Source organism: Pristiophorus japonicus, chromosome 5, assembly GCF_044704955.1.
Source record: "Pristiophorus japonicus isolate sPriJap1 chromosome 5, sPriJap1.hap1, whole genome shotgun sequence".
Classification (NCBI taxonomy): domain Eukaryota; kingdom Metazoa; phylum Chordata; class Chondrichthyes; family Pristiophoridae; genus Pristiophorus; species Pristiophorus japonicus.
In genome coordinates this window covers 102,333,951-102,353,301 of record NC_091981.1, presented here as the reverse complement: position 1 = coordinate 102,353,301, position 19,351 = coordinate 102,333,951, and the positions used below count along the sequence as shown (strand labels likewise).

General features: G+C 44.7%; 1 protein-coding gene and 1 non-coding gene across 3 annotated transcripts in view; both read left to right on the top strand.

The window, feature by feature from the left end:
- Nucleotides 1–19,351, top strand: part of skap2 (src kinase associated phosphoprotein 2) — a 389,104-nt gene that overhangs the window by 261,201 nt on the left and 108,552 nt on the right. The gene's annotated exons all lie outside the window — the stretch shown is intronic.
- Nucleotides 4,701–4,774, top strand: trnai-aau (transfer RNA isoleucine (anticodon AAU)). The gene has a single exon. It is a non-coding gene; the product is annotated as a tRNA-Ile (tRNA).

Below are 19,351 nucleotides of genomic sequence, written 5' to 3'. Positions count from 1 at the left end.
GGTTCAGTGCATTTTCAGCATTGTTATAAACGTATCAAAGGAGTTGGAACCTTTGGATGGCTGCAGTGGGCTTGCATTGGATTTGAACTAGAGAGCCATTTGTTACTTCCACCTGCTGTACCCCTAGTAACACTAGTTCAGTTCTAGGATTAGTACTGATCTCAATATTTGGAACTATACAATAATTTTATGCCAGCTGTATTTGGCATCTGTTTAGCCTGCAGCTCACAGTAGATTGATTATCTCAGTCTTAAAAACTGCTTGCCTTTTTCATAGGCACTATATCAAGGCCATTAGTAGATATTACATCAGGTGTCAGCAGAAGTAGTGCTCTGTGTTGTTGGGGATTGAAATTTGTTTGAAATAATGCTGTTGGCTGCTTTTGAGTGCCATTTATCTGGACATTATCGCATTGTCTATTTAATACTTGATGATTATACAGTTGGAATCTGTCAATAAAAGGCTCAGATTTAATCGGCTTAGCATCTTCAAATAGATTATTTTTACTGTCTTACATTTACCAGAGCCTACAGCATACTTCCTCAGAAGTACTGAGTATTGCATGAATTTGCTTTTTCTCACATTAGATCTTTGACCTTAGTATATGGTCCATCAGTGCTTTGGATCACACTGATGAAATTCAATTTAGGTCGAGGGTTGACATGAAAAGGAGACAAGTGTGAGGAAAACAAAAAAAAAATGAGAATATTGCTTAGAATAAGGTTGGAAAAAGTAGCACAAGAAAGGTAAGAAGCTACTCAAGATTACAGTAATGAGCAGAAACTCAGCATTGCTGATGCTATCCAATACACCAGAAGAAAATCAGGTCATATCAGAAACAACAACTATAAAACCAGAGATGATAGGAGAAAAATGCAGATTGAAAGGAACAGAAAGATTGTATCAGACAACTCTTTGTTCATGAAGTTGTAGAATCATGTTGACTTATAACTAAGGTCAAAGTATGTGGAATCAGGGGATAAGCAGCAGAATGGATAAAATGGCTACAAAACAGAAAATAAGAGTTGGGATTAAAGGTAGTTACTCAGACTGACGGAAGGTGGGAAGTGGTGTTCCACAGGGATCGGTGCTGGGACCACTGTTGTGCACCATTTGCATAAACGATTTGGACTTTGAAATTGGAAGTATAGTATCAGAATTTACAGATGTCACCAAATTGGGGGTATAATTAGGCAGACTCTCGGAGTCGAGGATGACTTGCTTCCACACTAAAAATGAGTTCTCGGGTCCGATGCGGGACTTACAGTCTCTGTCACAGGTGGGTCAGACGGTGGTTGAAGGAACGGGTGGGTGGGGTGCCTGAATTGCCGTGCGCTCCTTCTGCTGTTTGCGCTTAGGCAGGCAGGAAGGCAGGTTATTATCTGAATGGTCACAGATTAGTAAAAGGGGAGGTACAAAGAGACCTGGGTGTCATGGTACATCAGTCATTGAAGGTAGGCATGCAAATACAGCAGGCAGTAAAGAAAGCAAATGGCATGCTGGCCTTCATAGCAAGGGGATTTGAGTATAGGAGCAGGGAGGTCTTACTGCAGTTGTACAGGGCCTTGGTGAGGCCACACCTTGAGTATTGTGTGCAGTTTTGGTCTCCTAATCTGAGGAAGGACGTGCTTGCTATTGAGGGAATGCAGCGAAGGTTCACCAGACTGATTCCCGCGATGGCAGAACTGACATATGAAGAAAGACTGGATCTGCTAGGCTTATACTCACTGGAATTTAGAAGAATGAGAGGGGATCTCATAGAAACTTATAAAATTCTGACGTTACTGGACAGGTTAGATGCAGGTAGAATGTTCTCGATGTTGGAGAAGTCCAGAACCAGGGGTCACAGTCTAAGGATAAGGGGTAAGCCATATAGGACCGAGATGAGGAGAAACTCTTTCATTCAGAGTTGTGAACCTGTGGAATTCTCTGCCACAGAAAGTTGTTGAGTCCAGTTCGTTGGACATATTCAAAAGGGAGTTAGATGTGGCCCTTAAGGCTAAAGGGAACAGGGGGTATGGAGAGAAGGCAGGGGTGGGGTACTGAGGTTGCATGATCAGCCATGATCATATTGAATGGCGGTACAGGCTCGAAGGGCCGAATGGCCTACTCCTGCACCTATTTTCTATGTTTCTAATGACCTCCACTTGCTCCCGGTGAAGAGACTCGAGGTGTTCGGCGCCTTCCCAGATGCTTCTCTTCCACTTTGAGCGATCTTGGGCCAGGGCCAGGGATTCCCAAGTGTCGGAGGGGATGTTGCACTTTTTCAAGGAGGCTTTGAGGGTGTCTTTGAAGTGTTTCCTCAGCCCACCTGGGGCTCGCTTGCCGTGTTGGAGCTCAGAGTAGAGCACTTGTTTTGGAAGTCTAATATCGGGCATGCGGACGATGTGCCCGTCCATCGGAGCTGATCGAGCGTGGTCAATGGTTCGATGCTGAGGATGATGGCCTGAGCGAGAATGTTGACGTTGGTTTGCTTATCCTGCCAATGGATTTGCAGGATCTTGTGGAGGCAGCATTGGTGGTACTTCTCCGGTGCTTTGAGTTGTGTGCTGTACATAGTCCATGTCTCTGAAACATTTAGGAGGACGGGTATCACTACTGCTCTGTAACCATAAGCTTGGTGCCGGGTTTGAGGTCCTGGTCTTCAAACACTCTCTTCCTCAGGCAACCCATCATCATCATAGGCAGTCCCTCGGAATCAAGATGCTTCCACTCTAAAAATGAGTCCTTGGGTGGCTGAACAGTCCGATATGAGAACCACAGTCCCTGTCACAGGTGGGACAGATAGTCGTTGAGGGAAAGGGTGGGTGGGACAGGTTTGCCGCACGCTCTTTCTGCTGCCTGCACTTGATTTCTGCATGCTCTCAGCGATGAAACTTGAGGCGCTCAAGGCTGCATTGGCACACTGAAGGCGGTGTTGGACTTCGTCGTCGATATCTGTCCTTGTTTGACAGTAAGCTCCCGTGCTATGGAAAATGGTCCACGTTGTCCAAGGCCTCATCGTGGATTTTGATAATGGGTGGCAGTAGCAGGTTGGTAGAGGACCTTTGTCTTACGGATGTTTAGTGTAAGGCCCATGCTCTCGTACACTTCGTTGAAGGTGTTGACGATGGTTTGGAGTTCGGCCTCCGAGTGAACGCAGGCACAAGCATCATCTGCATACTGTAATTCAGTGACAGAGAATGGGGCAACCTTAGATCTGGACTGGAAGTGACTAGTTAATACTGAGGAAGACTGCGACAAAATATAAGAAGATTTTAACAAACTTACAGAATGGATGTGTAAACGGCAAATTAATTTTGAATATAGATAAGTGTGAGGTGATGCATTTTTGGTAGGAGGTATAAGGAGCCCACATAATCATTGAAAAATGAGAGTCTAAATGGGACAGAGGTGCAAAGAGATCTAGAGGTAGAGGTACAGATACACAAATCATTAAAAGTAGCAACGTAGATTAACAAAGCCATAAAAAGTGCAAACAAAGCATTGGGGTTTATTTCTGGATGGATAGTATTGAAAAGAAGGGAAATTATGTTAAACTTATCTAAAATTCCCTGTTCGACCACACTTGGAATACTGTGCACAGTTCTGGCCTTCGTATTATAAAAAGGATATAGAACCACTAAAAAATGTGTAAAAAAGATTTACAAGGATGGTACCAAAAATGGGAAGTTACAGCTATCAAGAAAGACTGAACAGGCTTGGGGCTCTTTTCTCTGAGAAAAATGAGAGGTGACCTAATTGAGGTCTTTAAAATTATGAAGAATAATAACTTTTATTTACATAGAGCCTTTAATGTAGTAAAACATCCCAAGGTGCTTCACAACAAATTTACAACACGTTAGATATTGACCATTGAGGGAAAAAGAGAAAAAGCGTGAGAAGGAAGTGTAGAAAGTGTTTAAAGGCTCAGGTCCGAATCGGCAGCCAAAATGAAGGAGATTGATAATGTAGATGTAGAGAAGATGTTTCCACTTGTAGGAGATTCCAAAACTACGGGCCATAAATATAAGATAGTCACTAATAAATTCAAGAAGGAAGTCAGGAGAAAGGTCTTTCCCCAAAGAGTGGTGAGAATGTTGAACTTGCTACCATATGGAGTGGTTGAGGCGAATAGCATAAAGGCATTTAAGGGGAAGCTAGATAAGTATATGAGGGAGAAAGGAATAGAAGGTTATGCTGATATAGGTCAGATGAAGTAGTGTGAGAAGAGACACATATGGAGCCGAATCTGTGCTGTAAATTCAATGTAATAATTCTAAGTGCCGTGATCGGAAATTCAGAAATACCGAGGACCAAAAGCCAGGCACATCATTTTGAAAGCACTAACTTCGGAGAAGTGAAGGACTAACCTAAACAAATTTATTGGCAAGTTTTGTTTAACACCACTTCACTACAATCATACATTGAAAAAGCATAAGCTTGAGAATACGGGATCAATACATACCTAGAACCAACAAATGCAGACAAAATAAGCATAGGTTTCTTGAAAGATAGGGTGATAAGGGGTTATGGGGAGTGGGCAGGGAAGTGAAGCTGAGTCCATGATCAGATCAACCATGATCTTATTGAATGGCGGAGCAGGCTCGAGGGGCCGTACGGCCTACTCCCGTTCCTATTTCTTGTGTCTTATGTTCTTAAATGGATAAACAAAAAAAAAAGAAGCAAAATAAGAAGTAAAAATGACATCTACAAATCATGGTCGGTTAGCTCAGTTGGTTAGAGCGTGGTGTTAATAATGCCAAGATCGCGGGTTCGATCCCCGTATGGGTCATTCCTATGTTTTATTTTCTATGTTTCTATTGGAGAGAAAGCAGGAAAAGGGTACTGAGGGAATGATCAGCCATGATCTTATTGAATGGTGGTGCAGGCTCGAAGGGCCGAATGGCCTACTCCTGCACCTATTTTCTATGTTTCTATGTCTATGTTCCTATGCAGGCAGAAACAGGAAAGCTCACTGGGATGAATACAGGGCCTTGCATAAACATCTTAAAAGGATAATCAGAGTGGCAAAAGAGACATAGAAAAAATCAGAGCTGCAGAAGCAAAACATAACAGTATGTAAATGTTTCAGTACTTAAATAGTGGTGAAAACTATGGGCTCAATTTTCTCTAATGCCGTTTTTTGGCGTATTTCAAGAGTTACGCCCATTTTCTTTGGCCCTGACTACTCCAAAAAAAATAACTTGAAAGTTTCCCCGTTCTAATTTTTTTAATTGGCGCTGCGCAGTTTGTCCTTTAGCTTCAGGGGGTGGAGTCTAATGTCTGTGCCGAAAAAAGGATGAATCCCCTACTGCGCATGCGCAGGAAAAAAAATGGCGTTTTTTACGTGATTGCTATGGGCGCACATGCCCAGTACACCCTCCGGTCTGCATTCGGCCATTTTTAAAGAGCCAGTTGTGTGTGAGAACTGTGTGAGAACTTTGAGTGCTATGTGACAACTTTAATTCTCTGGAAAAAATCGGAGCTGCAATATGCAATGCGGCTCAAAGAGCAAGAACTTCTCACGATGAAGTGAGGCACTCGTTACTGGAATTGAGGTCAGATGGCACGAGCTGGACACCAGCAGAGGTCACATAAAAGTTTCACCAAAAGAAATGAAGAAATGCTGGAACCAACGCAGAAGATTACTGTGCAATGGTGATCACCCCGAGGTCTGGAGGCCAGTGCAAAAAGAAGTGGCAGGACCTTGGTCAAGTAGTTAGTGTAAGTAATATTTTCATTAATTCAATGAAATTGCAATTGCAAATGTGACCATCTCTATATGTCCCACCTAGCAGAAAAACACCCTTTCAAAAATTATATTTACATCTTTGCAGAGGAAGATGCCACACACAAAAGAGAGAGAACTCGAACAGGAGGAGGCCTGGCAAATCTGCATCCACTGACACCCTTGGAAGCCAGGATCGTTGCTTTGATGGGTCCTGCCTGGGGAAAAGCAACCACCACTGCACAAGCTGGCCCTACACTCGAGGGAGAGAGTAAGTCCTGCAAATTCCACATTCTGGCTTTGCTAAATGTTAAGTACTACGCGGGCTAGCCATGCTTCGGTTCATGGGGATGTCTCCATCAGCTACACTTCGGTTGATGCGATGTGCTATCATTCATCGTGGTTCTTCAAATCAGCCTGCTGCCTGCACTGTGTGAGCCTACTCATGTCACCCACCCTGCCCCCTCCTCTGCTGCTAACCATTTGTCTGTTCTGTTATATTTTGCAGAACTTGAGGCCAACCCTGATGAGGCTGAAGCCGATGCAGAAGAAGATTCAGACGTGGATGAGCCTGAAGAGAACATCTTCCAATCCTACCTTCCAGACCAAGAGCATGTGGGGCAAGGGGGAGGGGGAGGATGAAGCCCCCACTGTTGTACTCACTCTGGAGGAGGTGTTGGTGCCGCCCATTGAGGTGCCAGCCCCTTTCCTGAGTGTTACGAATGTTGGGACATTCATGGTTTCACACAATCTGAGGCTGCTGGTTCCAGTGGGGTGCAGTAAGGCACACCCAGGGCCCACCGTCTGAGGCTGGGGTCCCAGTGGGCTGCAGCGAGCCACACCCAGGATGAGATGGGGAAGGAGAGCTCAACAGCACTCTCCTGAGGTGCGGGATGTAACAGATGTGGTTCAAATGATGACAATGAATGCAGAGAGCATTGATTTTACGTGATCACTCCTGGACACCATCAGTGGGGTGAGTGTTGAGGTATCAAGACTGTCGGGAGAAGTAACAACACTCTCACAAGCAATGGGAACATTCTCCGGGCACGTTAGGGATGGAATGTTGCAGGCACTTGATACACTGCCGGTGAACATGAGGGAGGAAATGTTGCAGGTAGTTGGGATGCTATCGGGACATATGAGGGAGGGAATGTCAGAGGTAGCTGCTGCAATAAGGGAACACACCCAGACCCCGTGGCCATTGACGGAATCAACTGCCACTCCCACTCCACTCCCCAGACCAGCCTCTGAAGAGGCCCAATCGGGCCTTCGACATTACCGTCCACCCATGCCCCCCATCAAGAAGTGCGCATTACCCGAGATGCTCGAAAGAATAAGCTTGGTACCAACCCGAGAAATGCTGTGCCACCATCTGCAGGCAGGGGTGGAGTCAACGAGACCAAGTGCAACGGGTGGTCTTAGAATAAGGTTTCTTTGCTGCTGTTATTATTATTGCTGTTGTAACTGTTCTCAAATTAAACGTTTTTTGTAAGTGATGTAAATTTACAAGTTTAAAAGTTTGTAAGTGATCATAACTGAAAACTTTAAACTGTGATACAAGAATATTTTTATGAAAGTTAAGTTAAGTACAAACAAGTGTTAAACTTTTGAATAAAATATATTTTAAATTATAACTGAATCATTTACATTATTTGTTCCATTATTAACACAACGTTTTGAACTAATGAAGAATCATTTCCATTATTTGTTCCATTAACACAACACAATATTACGGAACAGGTCCAAACAGTAAACATGGTCCATTTGGAATAGTTCCCGCTGAGCCTTCAGGCAGCAAAACGTTCATGGATGAGCTGCTGGCACAAGGCTCGATTAATCGTTAGCAAGGGGCACGATAGCCCGCCCTCCTCCGTTGTCATGCTTCCTCGTCCACCTCCTCGTCATCTGCATCTTCCTCCTCATCATAACCCACTCTTACCTCAGGTGGGTTTTCTACTACTAGCTGCTACTGCCTTATGATGGCTAAGTTGTGCAGCATGCAGCAGACAACAGTGAACTGACTGACAATCACAGGGGAGCATTGCAAGTAGCCTCCGGAACGGTCCCGGCATCGGAAACGCTGCTTCACAATGTCAATGGTCCTCTATTATGCTGCATGTCGCAATGTGCGACATGTTGTATTCCCAGTCAGCTTCTGTCTGGGTCATGCGTAGAGGTGTCATGAGCCAGGTTGCGAGGCCATACCCTTTGTCTCCCAGCAGCCAGCTCTGCCCTTCTGGCTGCTGCTGAAACATGGCAGATATAGTGCTCTATCGTCGGATGAACGCATCATGGGTGCTCCCAGAGTATCTCGCATCAACGGCCATGATGTGGGTGCATGTTGTCACAGACGAGCTGCACATTCACGGAGTGGAAGCCTTTTCTGTTCCTGTACATCTCGGAATTCTCCAAAGGTGCTTGCAAGACAATGTGGGTACAATCAATGCAGCCCTGTACCTTTGGGAAGCCAGCAATCCTGGAAAAGCCCACAGCCCTGTCACGTATTTCCTGGGTGGTCATGGGGAACTTTAGGTAGTCATTCCTCTGGGCATATAGTGCAGCAGTCACCTGCCAAATGCAGATATGTGTTGCATGTTGAGAAATGGCGCACACAGTTGTGGCCTAGAATGATCCAGATGTATAAAATGAAAGTGACCTTTACTTCAACTGACAAGGCAGTCCTCCTGACGCTTCTAGGGTGCAGGTCTACTTTTATTAATTCACAAATCTCGATTACAACTTCTTTGCGGAAATGCAGCCTTCTCACACAGTCTGACTCACTCCGGTGCAGCTATGAATGCCTGTCTCGATATACCTGATGTGGGTAAGGCCTCCTGCCCATCAACCTCATCGTGATCTGAGCTTCCTCAGGTGATGATGCCTAATCAATCTTCTCCTCCGCAGCAAAATCATGCAGAAGCCTTGCACGAGGTATGGCATTGTCAATATTGCCCCCATAATTTAATTGTAGCTTTGCAAGAAGCTCAAAACAGCAGGATAAAGCACTCACACCTTTCCTTTCTCTCTCCCCAAGGTCGATGCCCTAGTATGGACCACACCCTGGTCTGCGCATGTGCAATCGGCTTGCTTAGAACGGGAAATTAGACATTTACTGAAGAAACAAAGTCGAATGCAATTTTTTAATTTTTGATTTTTTTTAAAAAGTACCACCCAACCAACGAACGTCTCCTCACCGGGCTCGAGGGTCGGCTGGCAGCATCGCTCCCTCGCCCCGGACACAAGCGCTCAGCGTCCACACAGCCCTCCCCCCTCCCCAGGTTTCTTTTGAAGCTGAGCCCCTGTGTCCGGGCGAGGGAGCGATTCTGACAACCGACACTCCGACCCTCGAGCCGGGTGAGGAGATATTCGGTGGTGGCGTGATACTTTGGAAAAAAATCCCAAATTAAAGAATTGCATTAGACATCCATTTTCTCCCTTTTGACTTTGAAAAAATTTAGCTTCATGGTGCATATTCTTTGCCTTCTTGACTCCCCCCAAAACTTCGCCTGAAAACAATGGCGTCTTTCTGCGCTGATTTTTTAATGTGCACTGGTTTTTCTTAAGTGCCTAGAAGGTTTTTTGGGAGTGGTCACATACGCCGCCCTAGGAAAAATGTAAGTTGGCCAAACTTGTTTAAATGTGGAAAAACTGGCACAGACATCAGGTGATGCAAAAAAAAACAAACCTAAAAAAATCGTAACTAACTGAGTTACGCTGGCGCAGTAACTTTGGGGAAACTTGGATATTTTAATTTACGCAAAAAAAATGGCACGCAGTTAATTGGGGGAAATTGAGCCCATAAAAAGGTGCAAAAGAGGCTGAAACAAAGATAATATACAGTTAATATTCTGAATCATTACCTTATAGGATAAAACTGCAAAAGCCAGAATTTCATGTCATTCAGTTAAATACCTTTGCTCGTAATCTTGGGTGTTTAATATGACATGGAATGTGTGCAAGACAAAATGCAGCTGAAGGAAAGTTGCAGGTAGAAGGAATCTGATGCAAAACATGTCTAAGGCTTCTCCAATTTTTCAATCCTCTGCATCCTTTCTACATGCTTAATTAAGATGAGCCTAAAATTTCAGGAATCAAATCATGTGTATACTTAGCTTGAGCTTTTTAAGAGTTCAATATCCCTTAAACTCATGATTGCTTTATAACTCACTCTGGTCTATACAGAAATAGTTTTTAAGGTGTGTTCAAGAACTCTTTTTTGCTACTGCAATACATATCAGTACATACACATACACACACACACACACACACACACCCATACTTTTGTCACATCTATTGCAAACAACAAAGAAAATCTCTTAAAAGTTACCAAAAAGATTGCTGCTACTGCTTGAGCTCTTTGTTGCCAGTGCAGAATGGAAGCTATCTTAAGTCGTTAGACCAACCGTGGTTGTTGGAGAAGCATCTGGGAACAGATTATTTAAGTAGAATGGGGCCAAGAAAGCTTTCTGTTTCCTTTTTAAAGTTGAGTTGTCCTGAAATTATTACTTTCTGGTCTCGTTATTACAGGAATGACTGCAGTGTTGTGAATACCAGAAACGAGTCATAAATTGTAACAATGTTGCTGTTTGATTGTTATAGATGTTTGAACAAGTTGTCTTTGACCAAATCACATTTGTTGTAATTTGAAGCCTATCAGTGCTCGGTGTGAATTATGACTATCTAATTGAGATGTTTGCATTGTTGTGGTTACATTGGAATGTTTAACACACTGGGGATTCTGCCAATAATCATATTATAGTCCTATTAAATGATTAGGAGCTTGTTTGTACTGTTGATGCACTGAAAAGCTGTAATTGTTAAATACAACTCCTGTTTTTTTTACTAAACCAAAAATAAAAAAGCAAATACCTTTATATGCAGTACTTTGTAGAGAATTCCGGAATCCATTTCCAAATGCAAAAAAAAGTTTCCTATCCTGCAGATACTGGCATATGCATTAACTACAACATATCACGCTTTCCCTAAGATGCTGTCATTGGGATTTCTGATCCACAGCCATCCTGCCCCCAGAGCCAACACTCCACCATCTCCTACCTGTCGCACTCCTGACCCAGGCTCCATTATCTTCCCAGCAGGATCATTTATAAAATCTGAAATCTTTTAGCACAATTCGGTGCCTGACTACAGGTCAGCGGACTTCCACAGTGATGATGTTCCAACAGAAGCAGAAAATACTCTCCCAACACAGCTCACCTTGCGATCTGACTCCATGAGAGAAACTTTTGGTTTGAGCACCGAATGGGCATGATATCAACAATGTTTTTCTCCTCTCCACCACCACCCCCACCCCCCCGGCCCCCAACACAGCAGTCGTGAGGCCTGAAAAACTTTCAGGCTCATTTTTCATTAATATTTTATCTGCGGGCTGTGAACACCCGCTGCAGCTCACAATTTTCCATCGGCCAGCTGTAGCATGCTGGGGTGGAGGGTTGGCGGATGTCAGAATGGCTTCTTGTTCCTCCTAAGCCCAGAAAAATCTTTGGAGAAAAAAACACCCCAAAACTTGGGGAGGCTTTCATTGGTCCCTTTAAAGACTGCCACCAGGCATCTCAAAACCTGGAGAAATGGGTCTGGCATGTGCTGTTCATGCCCATTTCTCTTTGAAAATTGCAATTGGGGTCCTAAAACAGGATGCAGAAGGAGTGTCGGGGTGCCAATTTGAAAGCCTGCCTGAAAGTTGATTCACCGGGCAAATAGGCTAAATTCAATAGCTCCTGAAAATGGGTGCAGGGATCGTGATGCACAATTGGCACACGCCCATTGAAAGGAATGCAGGCAGCATGCGACCTTCATGCTGCCTGCTAATTACAATGATTGCAGCATTCAGCCCAGTGCTGAACGCGCTGCTGTTTGGCTGAACACACAGTAAGGGGCCGAAATTGCCCCTTTTTTAAGAGCAGTTACCGCTTTCCGCCCAGTTGGGGTGGACTGTCCGATCGGGACATTGCTCTATTGCTTTTTTGAGGAGGAGAAGGTATCCGCCCCACTTCTGTGCGAATGGTGCGAGTGTTGTCATTAGAGCGCACACCGCCTGGTCCCCGCCCGGAAGCGACATTACCTTCTATTAATCGATCGGCCGCTTGTCGGTGCCCCTGATAGCTTCGTGCGGCGAGAACCTGCCGGTGGCTGGGCGTCTGCCCTTAAAGGCGAGGGCGCACCACTGCGGCCGCCCTTTTATTTTCATTGTCAGCCGACTCTGTAATCGACCCGACAATGGCAGCCACAAGTTTGGCCGGGACACCAACAGGCAGCTCAACACCCCCTCTTGGGTGCTGGCCTGGCCGAAGCCCTCCCTGGTGACCCAATGGACGCCAAATAGGCCTCGCAGCGTCCCTTCCCTTTAAGTGAAGGGGAGGACATTGCTAAGCTGCTCTGCTCAGTGCGGCGCTGATGACACCACCTGCCTTTCGCCCTGCTCCCAGCTTGCTTCCGCCCCTCTGCCACCCCTTACACCGCCCCAATGATTTTTAAGAAGAAAAGAGGGCAATTTCCCGCTATTCCCCGCCCCATCAATTGGGGGCGGTAATTCACCAGCTGATTCTAATTATCCACCCCAAACGGGGAGGAGGGCAATTTTGGCCCGTAAGTTTGTACAAGGCTAGTTCCAATTAAAGCTAGTCTCCAATTCTTAACGTCAGTCTGCATCTCTTAAAGGAGAGGTACATTCTGCCTGCATCAGCTCATGCAACTGGTTGCAAAGGCAAGATTCAGAGAAAATTTATAAGTTTAGTTTGGAATGTTTGTTTTGTGGTAGCTTTCATTTCAACATTATGACCAAGAAGATGCTTGCGATGTTTCGTGATCGACGGATGGTAAGGTGGGGAAGTGTTGAGCCATGGTGATCTGGGCTTTCATTGAGGGAACCAGAGTCTGATGATGCACTTACGGAGGCTGCTTCCTCCCTTCCTCCACTAGAGCTGTTCACGGAACCCGTGGTAGCAAGGCCTCATGATGGCTAAATTGTGGAGGATACAGCAGACCACCGCAAATTGGGAAACCCGCTCCAGCGGGTACTTCAGAGCTCCTACTGAACAGTCAAGGCAGTGGAACCATTGCTTGAGTACCCTGATGGTCTGCTTGATGACGTTCCTTTTGGCAGCATGACTCTCATTATGAGTACTAGCCACGAGTGATGGCGTTGCGGAAGGAAGTCATTAGCCAGTTGCAGAACGGATAGCCCTTGTCGCCGAGCAGCTACCCTCTGACATGGTGGCTGGAAGATTTTCTGGCACAGCGGACTGGCGCAGGTTGAATGCATCATGACTGCTGCAAGGATAGCGTGCATTCACCAGCATGATGTGCTTGGCGTGGTCGCACACCAACTGCTCATTAAGTTTTGCGGTTACGGTACATCTCAGCATTGAGATGTGGTGCCCGCAAAGCCATGTGTGTACAGTCAGTGGCACTCTGCACCATGGGGACGCCCAATATCCTGTCAAAGCCATGTGTGCACACCTGCTTCTCTCTGTTTAGAGAGGACAATGAAATGACCTCCCAGATGCGGCGATGAATGGTGAACTGCAAGCCATTTGCTATGTTGCTTGTTCCAGCCTGGAAGAATCTGCTGGCAAAAACATTCAGGGCCACAGTCTCCTTGAGGGTCACTGGCAGCGCTGTCGTCGCCCTGCTCTAAGGCTGTAGGTCTGGTTCCAAGAGGTGGCAGAGTTATGTGACCAACTCTTTGGTGAAGCTGAACACACTGCTCCTTGCTTAAGTGCAGGTAGGAGAAATGCTCCCGAAAGACCCTAGGTGAGTAAGGCTTCCTCTTGCGAGCCCTCCTCCTCATCCTCCTCCTCCTCCCTCTGGGAGCAGCTTGTTTTCTTTACTATCTCTGCTTCATCTCCCTGTCATGCTGCAGTGCAACGAGGACTGCAATTAGAACCCCCGTGACTCGGAAGCAAGTGGTGCACTCAGAGGCCTTCCAGGAGCAGCCAATGCCTTCCCAATGTCCTGCAGCACTTCCTACACACTTTACCAACTTTTCAAATCTCCTGTCGCAACCCAGTACTCAGCAAATTCTGCAAGAGCCAGTACATAGCAATAAGCAATTAATCTGCAAGTTGGATGTATCACTTTAAGTAACGCTGGTGCATGTTTGGCTATGGGTGTTTAGAGGAGGGTGTTGAATGGAGCAGTAAGGTTGAAAATGGCAGCCTTACACACTGACTGATGTCACGATCTGCCTACTCTGCATATTGCCAGCATATGCATGTACTACCCGCACTATCACCCTCACCAAGATGGCATTCACCACAGGCCTCACCGGAAGTGGGCAGAAGCAAAGGAGGATGCCATTTTTCTTCAAAATCGGCCAAAACTACCAGTGCTGCAAACCTGAATTTCGCGGCCAGTGTCTCCCTCAAACTTCTGGCTTCCATTTGCCCAATTCTTAGGCAAGAAATAGACGGCCAGCAGTTGAAAGTCTCCCCTATATGTTTAGATTTGCATACCACACGGTGGTAAATACAAGTTGTGAAAGGAAAGAACTGTAGTCCATATCTGCACTCTCAGGATAGGAGGAAGGAAGTAAATTAGCAACAAAAAGGGCAAATTCAAACGTGTTGTACAATCTAGGTTGTGTACTTCACTGAAAAGTCACGAAATTCTACAAATGCTGCTATAAGATAGGTTTGTAAATGGCTGGAAGACAGGAAGAGATCCAATAGATTGAAGAATCTCGCCCAGTACTTCACATTAAGCATAGATAGGTCCGACGAGGTGTACAGCTTTTTGGAGAAGTCTGGGGGCTGAAATTGACCCTTTCTACAAGGGCCGTGACCGCCTCAAAGAGGCAGTAAGGAATCACTGCTCGGTAGGCGCAGAGGGGCTGCCATTTTGTATATTGCCCTCCTTTAGTTTTGGAGCAGTGTACGGGACCGCCCCGCTGTTTTCCCACCGCGTCATGCACGCGCCGATCCCTTACTGACCGTCGGATGGGGAATTGCCCGGCGGGAGCTGTGCCACCGCCGATCGGTGCCCCCGACAGCTTTTTCTGTCAGTACCCTTTTTGTGGCTGGACGGCACGGCCGCCCTTAAAGGGTAGGTTGCACTGCCGGTGACTCCATTTTATTTTTTATTGTCGGCCGACTGCCAGGTTGGGCTGACAATTACGCCAGTGGGTTCGGTCGGGTCGCCAATAGGCAGCATGGCACCCTCTCTTGGGTGCCAGGCTGCTGGTCCGGCCGTAACCCTCTCTGGTGGCCCAGTATTTGCCACTAAAGTGTCCCTCCCCTTTAACTGAAGGGGAGGGACGTTGTGATGCTTCAGCGCAACACGTGGCGCTGATGACTTGGAGGTGCTGCCGTTCCGACCCGCCCCCACTTTCTCCCCTCTCCCGACACCAACACTACTCCAACCGGAAACAGAAACCAAAGAGCTGGAAATCACCGGAATGTCCGCCCAATGCATTGGGGCGGACGGAGCACCTAAAAAACAATAGGTGAGCCCTGCTTCGGCCTAGGGGAAATTCAGCCCCTGGGTATTCTGAGTTCTGTGCCATAAACAAAATCTGCATATTAAAAGTGCTCGAGTTTTTTTTTATAGAGTCAGGTACTGATCTAGCATACATCCTTTTGAAATAAAAAAGGAAACTGCTGGGCATACATAGCAAGTTCAATAGCATCTAAGAAGAGAAAAGGCAAGTTAACATTTTGGATTCAGACATTTGTCGTGGTCTCTATTTGACATATTTACTTGTCTTTTTCTTTTCAGATGCTGATGGGCCTGCTATATACTTCCAGCAATTTTGTGTTGGTTTTGAATTTCTACCATTTGCAATTTTCCATTTAATACCCTTGACAACTTGGTTCTAGCACCAAGGGTGTTAGATGTCATTGTCTTCAGAACATAAGAAATAGGAGCAGGAGTAGGCCATACGGCCCCTCAAGCCTGCTCCGCCATTCAATAAGATCATGGCTGATCTGATCATGGACTCAACTCCACTTCCCTGCCCGCTCCCCATAACCCCTTATCCCCTTATCGTTTAAGAAACTGTCTATTTCTGTCTTAAATTTATTCAATGTCCCAGCTTCCACAACTCTCTGAGGCAGCAAATTAGACAGATTTACAACCCTCCGAGAGAAGAAATTTCTCCTCCTCTCTGTTTTAAATGGGCGGCCCCTTATTCTAAGATCATGCCCTCTAGTTCTAGTCTCCCCTATCAGTGGAAACATCCTCTCTGCATCCACTTTGTCAAGCCCCCTCATAATCTTATACGTTTCGATAAGATCACCTCTCATTCTTCTGAATTCCAATGAGTAGAGGCCCAACCTACTTAACCTTTCCTCATAAGTCAACCCCCTCATCTCCAGAATCAACTTCTCTGTACTGTCTACAAAATAAGTCTATCCTTTCGTAAATATGGAAACCAAAACTGCATGCAGTATTCCTCACCAATACCCTGTATAGCTGCAGCAAGACTTCCCTGCTTTTATACTCCATCCCCTTTGCAATAAAGGCCAATATTCCATTGGCCTTCCTGATCACTTGCTGTACCTGCATACTATCCTTTTGTGTTTCATGCACAAGTACCTCCAGGTCCCGCTGTTCTGCAGCACTTTGCAATCTTTCTCCATTTAAATAATAACTTGCCCTTTGATTTTTTTCTGCCAAAGTGCATGACCTCACACTTTCCAACATTATACTCCATCTGCCAAATTTTTGCCCACTCACTTAGCCTGTCTATGTCCTTTTTCAGATTTTTTGTGTCTCCCTCACACATTGCTTTTCCTCCCATCTTTGTATTGTCAGCAAACTTAACTACGTTACACTCAGTCTCTTCCAAGTTGTTAATATCGATTGTAAATAGTTCGGGTCCCAGCACTGATCCCTGCGGCAACCCACTAGTTACTGGTTGCCAACCAGAGAATGAACCATTTATCCCGACTCTCTGTTTTCTGTTAGTTAGCCAATCTTCTATCCATGCTAATATATTACCCTCAACCCAGTCAACTTTTATCTTGTGCAGTAACCTTTTATGTGGTAGCTTGCCAAATACCTCTGGAAATCCAAATACATCATATCTACTGGTTCCCCTTTATCCACTCTGTTCGTTACATCCTCAAAGAATTACAGCAAATTTGTCAAGCATGACTTCTCCTTCATAAATCCATGCTGACTCTGCCTGACCAAATTTTGCTTTTCCAAATGTCCTGCTAACTGCTACTTTCATAATGGACTCCAACATCTTCCCAACCACAGATGTTGGGCTAACTTTTCTATAGTTTCCTGCTTTTAGTCTGTCTCCATTTTTAAATAGGAACTCTCAGAACTATGTTAATTTTCCAGAGTGGTGTCTTTCATGCACTATTTATTTCCTTATACTAGAACAAGAAAATCAATTAAATGTCAGCATGACATGACTCCCTGATGCCAAAGGATGGAAGACCAAGCAACAGCGCACACTTTTGCCAGTCATTTTTGTTTGTTTTTCTTTTCTGAGTGAAGTCTTCAACTCCGGATTAGACTAACTTAGGAAAAAATGGATCTAGTTTTTTTGGAACCATGCCTTCAACCTAATAACCTTAACATAAATGAGATATTCTTGCTTTTGGAAGAAAAAGGTAATTTGGAATCTGTCGATAGAGCAAAATTGACTGCTCCAATGTTGCCTCATGTTGACTTAATGTGCTGAATTCACTATACTACTGAAAAGAACAGACATTTACATAAAGGTCTTCAATTGTAGTATTGAATATGCTCTTGGAATCCAGAAAATTCTCCCAATTGTTAAATAAAAGATTTGTTTTATGGAAATAAAACAAGCATATTGCAGTCTTAAATGGATGTGCGAACAATCTTTTCCAATATTTATGACATTTATTTGATTGGAACCTCAAACCATTAGCATTCACTTAATGGCCTCTAAATATTTCTATCCCTTTAGGTAAATCTGCAGAATAACTTCTGGTGTCGTCCTTCTCTGACTTTCAGTGCCATCATGGGATTCATACATCTTGTTCTTCATAAACTTAGAATTCCCATTTTTTTTTTTAAACTCATTGAGTGTTTCCCCTTGTGACTTTTTTTTAGCAGATTGGTCCTTAAGGCAAACCGTACAAGCAAAATAACGTTAATACCCCCTACCCCCATTTTTGGCAGCACTGCAGTGTACTCTTAAAGTATGTGGAGCAGAAACAAAAGAAAAAAGTAAAACTGATGCTGTTTATCCTTGCTAAGACTTTTCTTATTATTTAATATAGTTTATCCTCTACACCTTCTTTCCCTTGATCATGATTTAGAGATTTTGGATACTGTCATTTTAATTTTTTTCCCAAATTGTTTATTCTTCCTCTTTGTTGTGTAACATTAGCCTCCAGTATAGGCATCCTCCACTGAAAACAGGCCTTTTTTGCATAAAGGAGTGAGAAATAATTCTCATAGGACATTACGGAGTATAAAAGTTCTCATGAGAACTATCCCAATAATTTCCTCTAGGCAGATGTCAGCCTATTTAAAGAATAAACTAAATTCAAAGAACAAGGAAGGCTATATCAAAAATAGATAATACAATAGGTGGTTTTACTTTATAAATTCTAATCCCATTATATACCATAGATCAGAATTTGAGTTGTTTATAACTAAATTTGCATAGAAATATATTTGTATCACTGCAGTAAGTATGCAGAGAAAATCATATTTTACCATAAGAAATGTTCTTATAAACAGGATGTTCTTATAAGTATTGTGTTGGGAAACAAACCATTTCTAAATTAACAGTATCCAGGGCTTCAGTCACATGAAACAGACCTCACCACGCCCTTCCTCTCCGACATTGCTCCAATGCTGCCTAGAGTGGATTTAATTAGCTGAATCTATTATTTAACTGTCAATTTCCTCTGCTAATGGCCATACTTACAAACACACATTCCTGACCATAATCACGAGACAACAATCAGCCTGAAGAAGAGCAGGGAACTTTCACGTCAACATTCCTCCCTCAGCCGATATCACCAAAAATAGTTTAATTAACTTAAGTCCCGATATACCTCTGGGCGGGAATTAGGGTGTCGGGATCAAAGCGGGTGGTAATCCGTCCGACACTCAGGAGATTTTAACACCCTGGACTCATTTGAATGCCCCAACACTGACTTTCACTGGAAGCCAGCAGGGATGACATCAATGCCAGCAGGCGTGAGTAGAAATTAGCGGGGGGGGGCGTCATTCCACCATCACGAAATTGGCATGCTGCCTGCATTTGCAATCAACGAGCATGGGTTAATCTAGCATTGTGATCTCTGCACCTATTTTTGGGAACTATCCAATTTGGCCGCGCCGCCCCACCCGCCCCCCCCCCAATATATCATGAACTCGAGCAGGAGCCCAAAATTGGCCTATATATTAGATGTTTTCTTGAGCTTCAGACCAACTTGTAACCTTAACCACTGGGCATGTAGGCTGTATTCTCTGCTGCCTGCATTCCTATTCGCACCAAGTCCTGTTCACCCATCACCCCTGTGCTCACTGACCTACAGTGGTTCCCGGTCCAGCGGCACCTGATTTAAAAATTCTCATCCTTGTTTTTAAATCCCTCCATGGTCTCGCCCCTCCCTATTTCTGTAATCTCCCCCATCCCTACAACCCTCTGAGATTTCTACACTCCTCCAACTCTTATCAAGG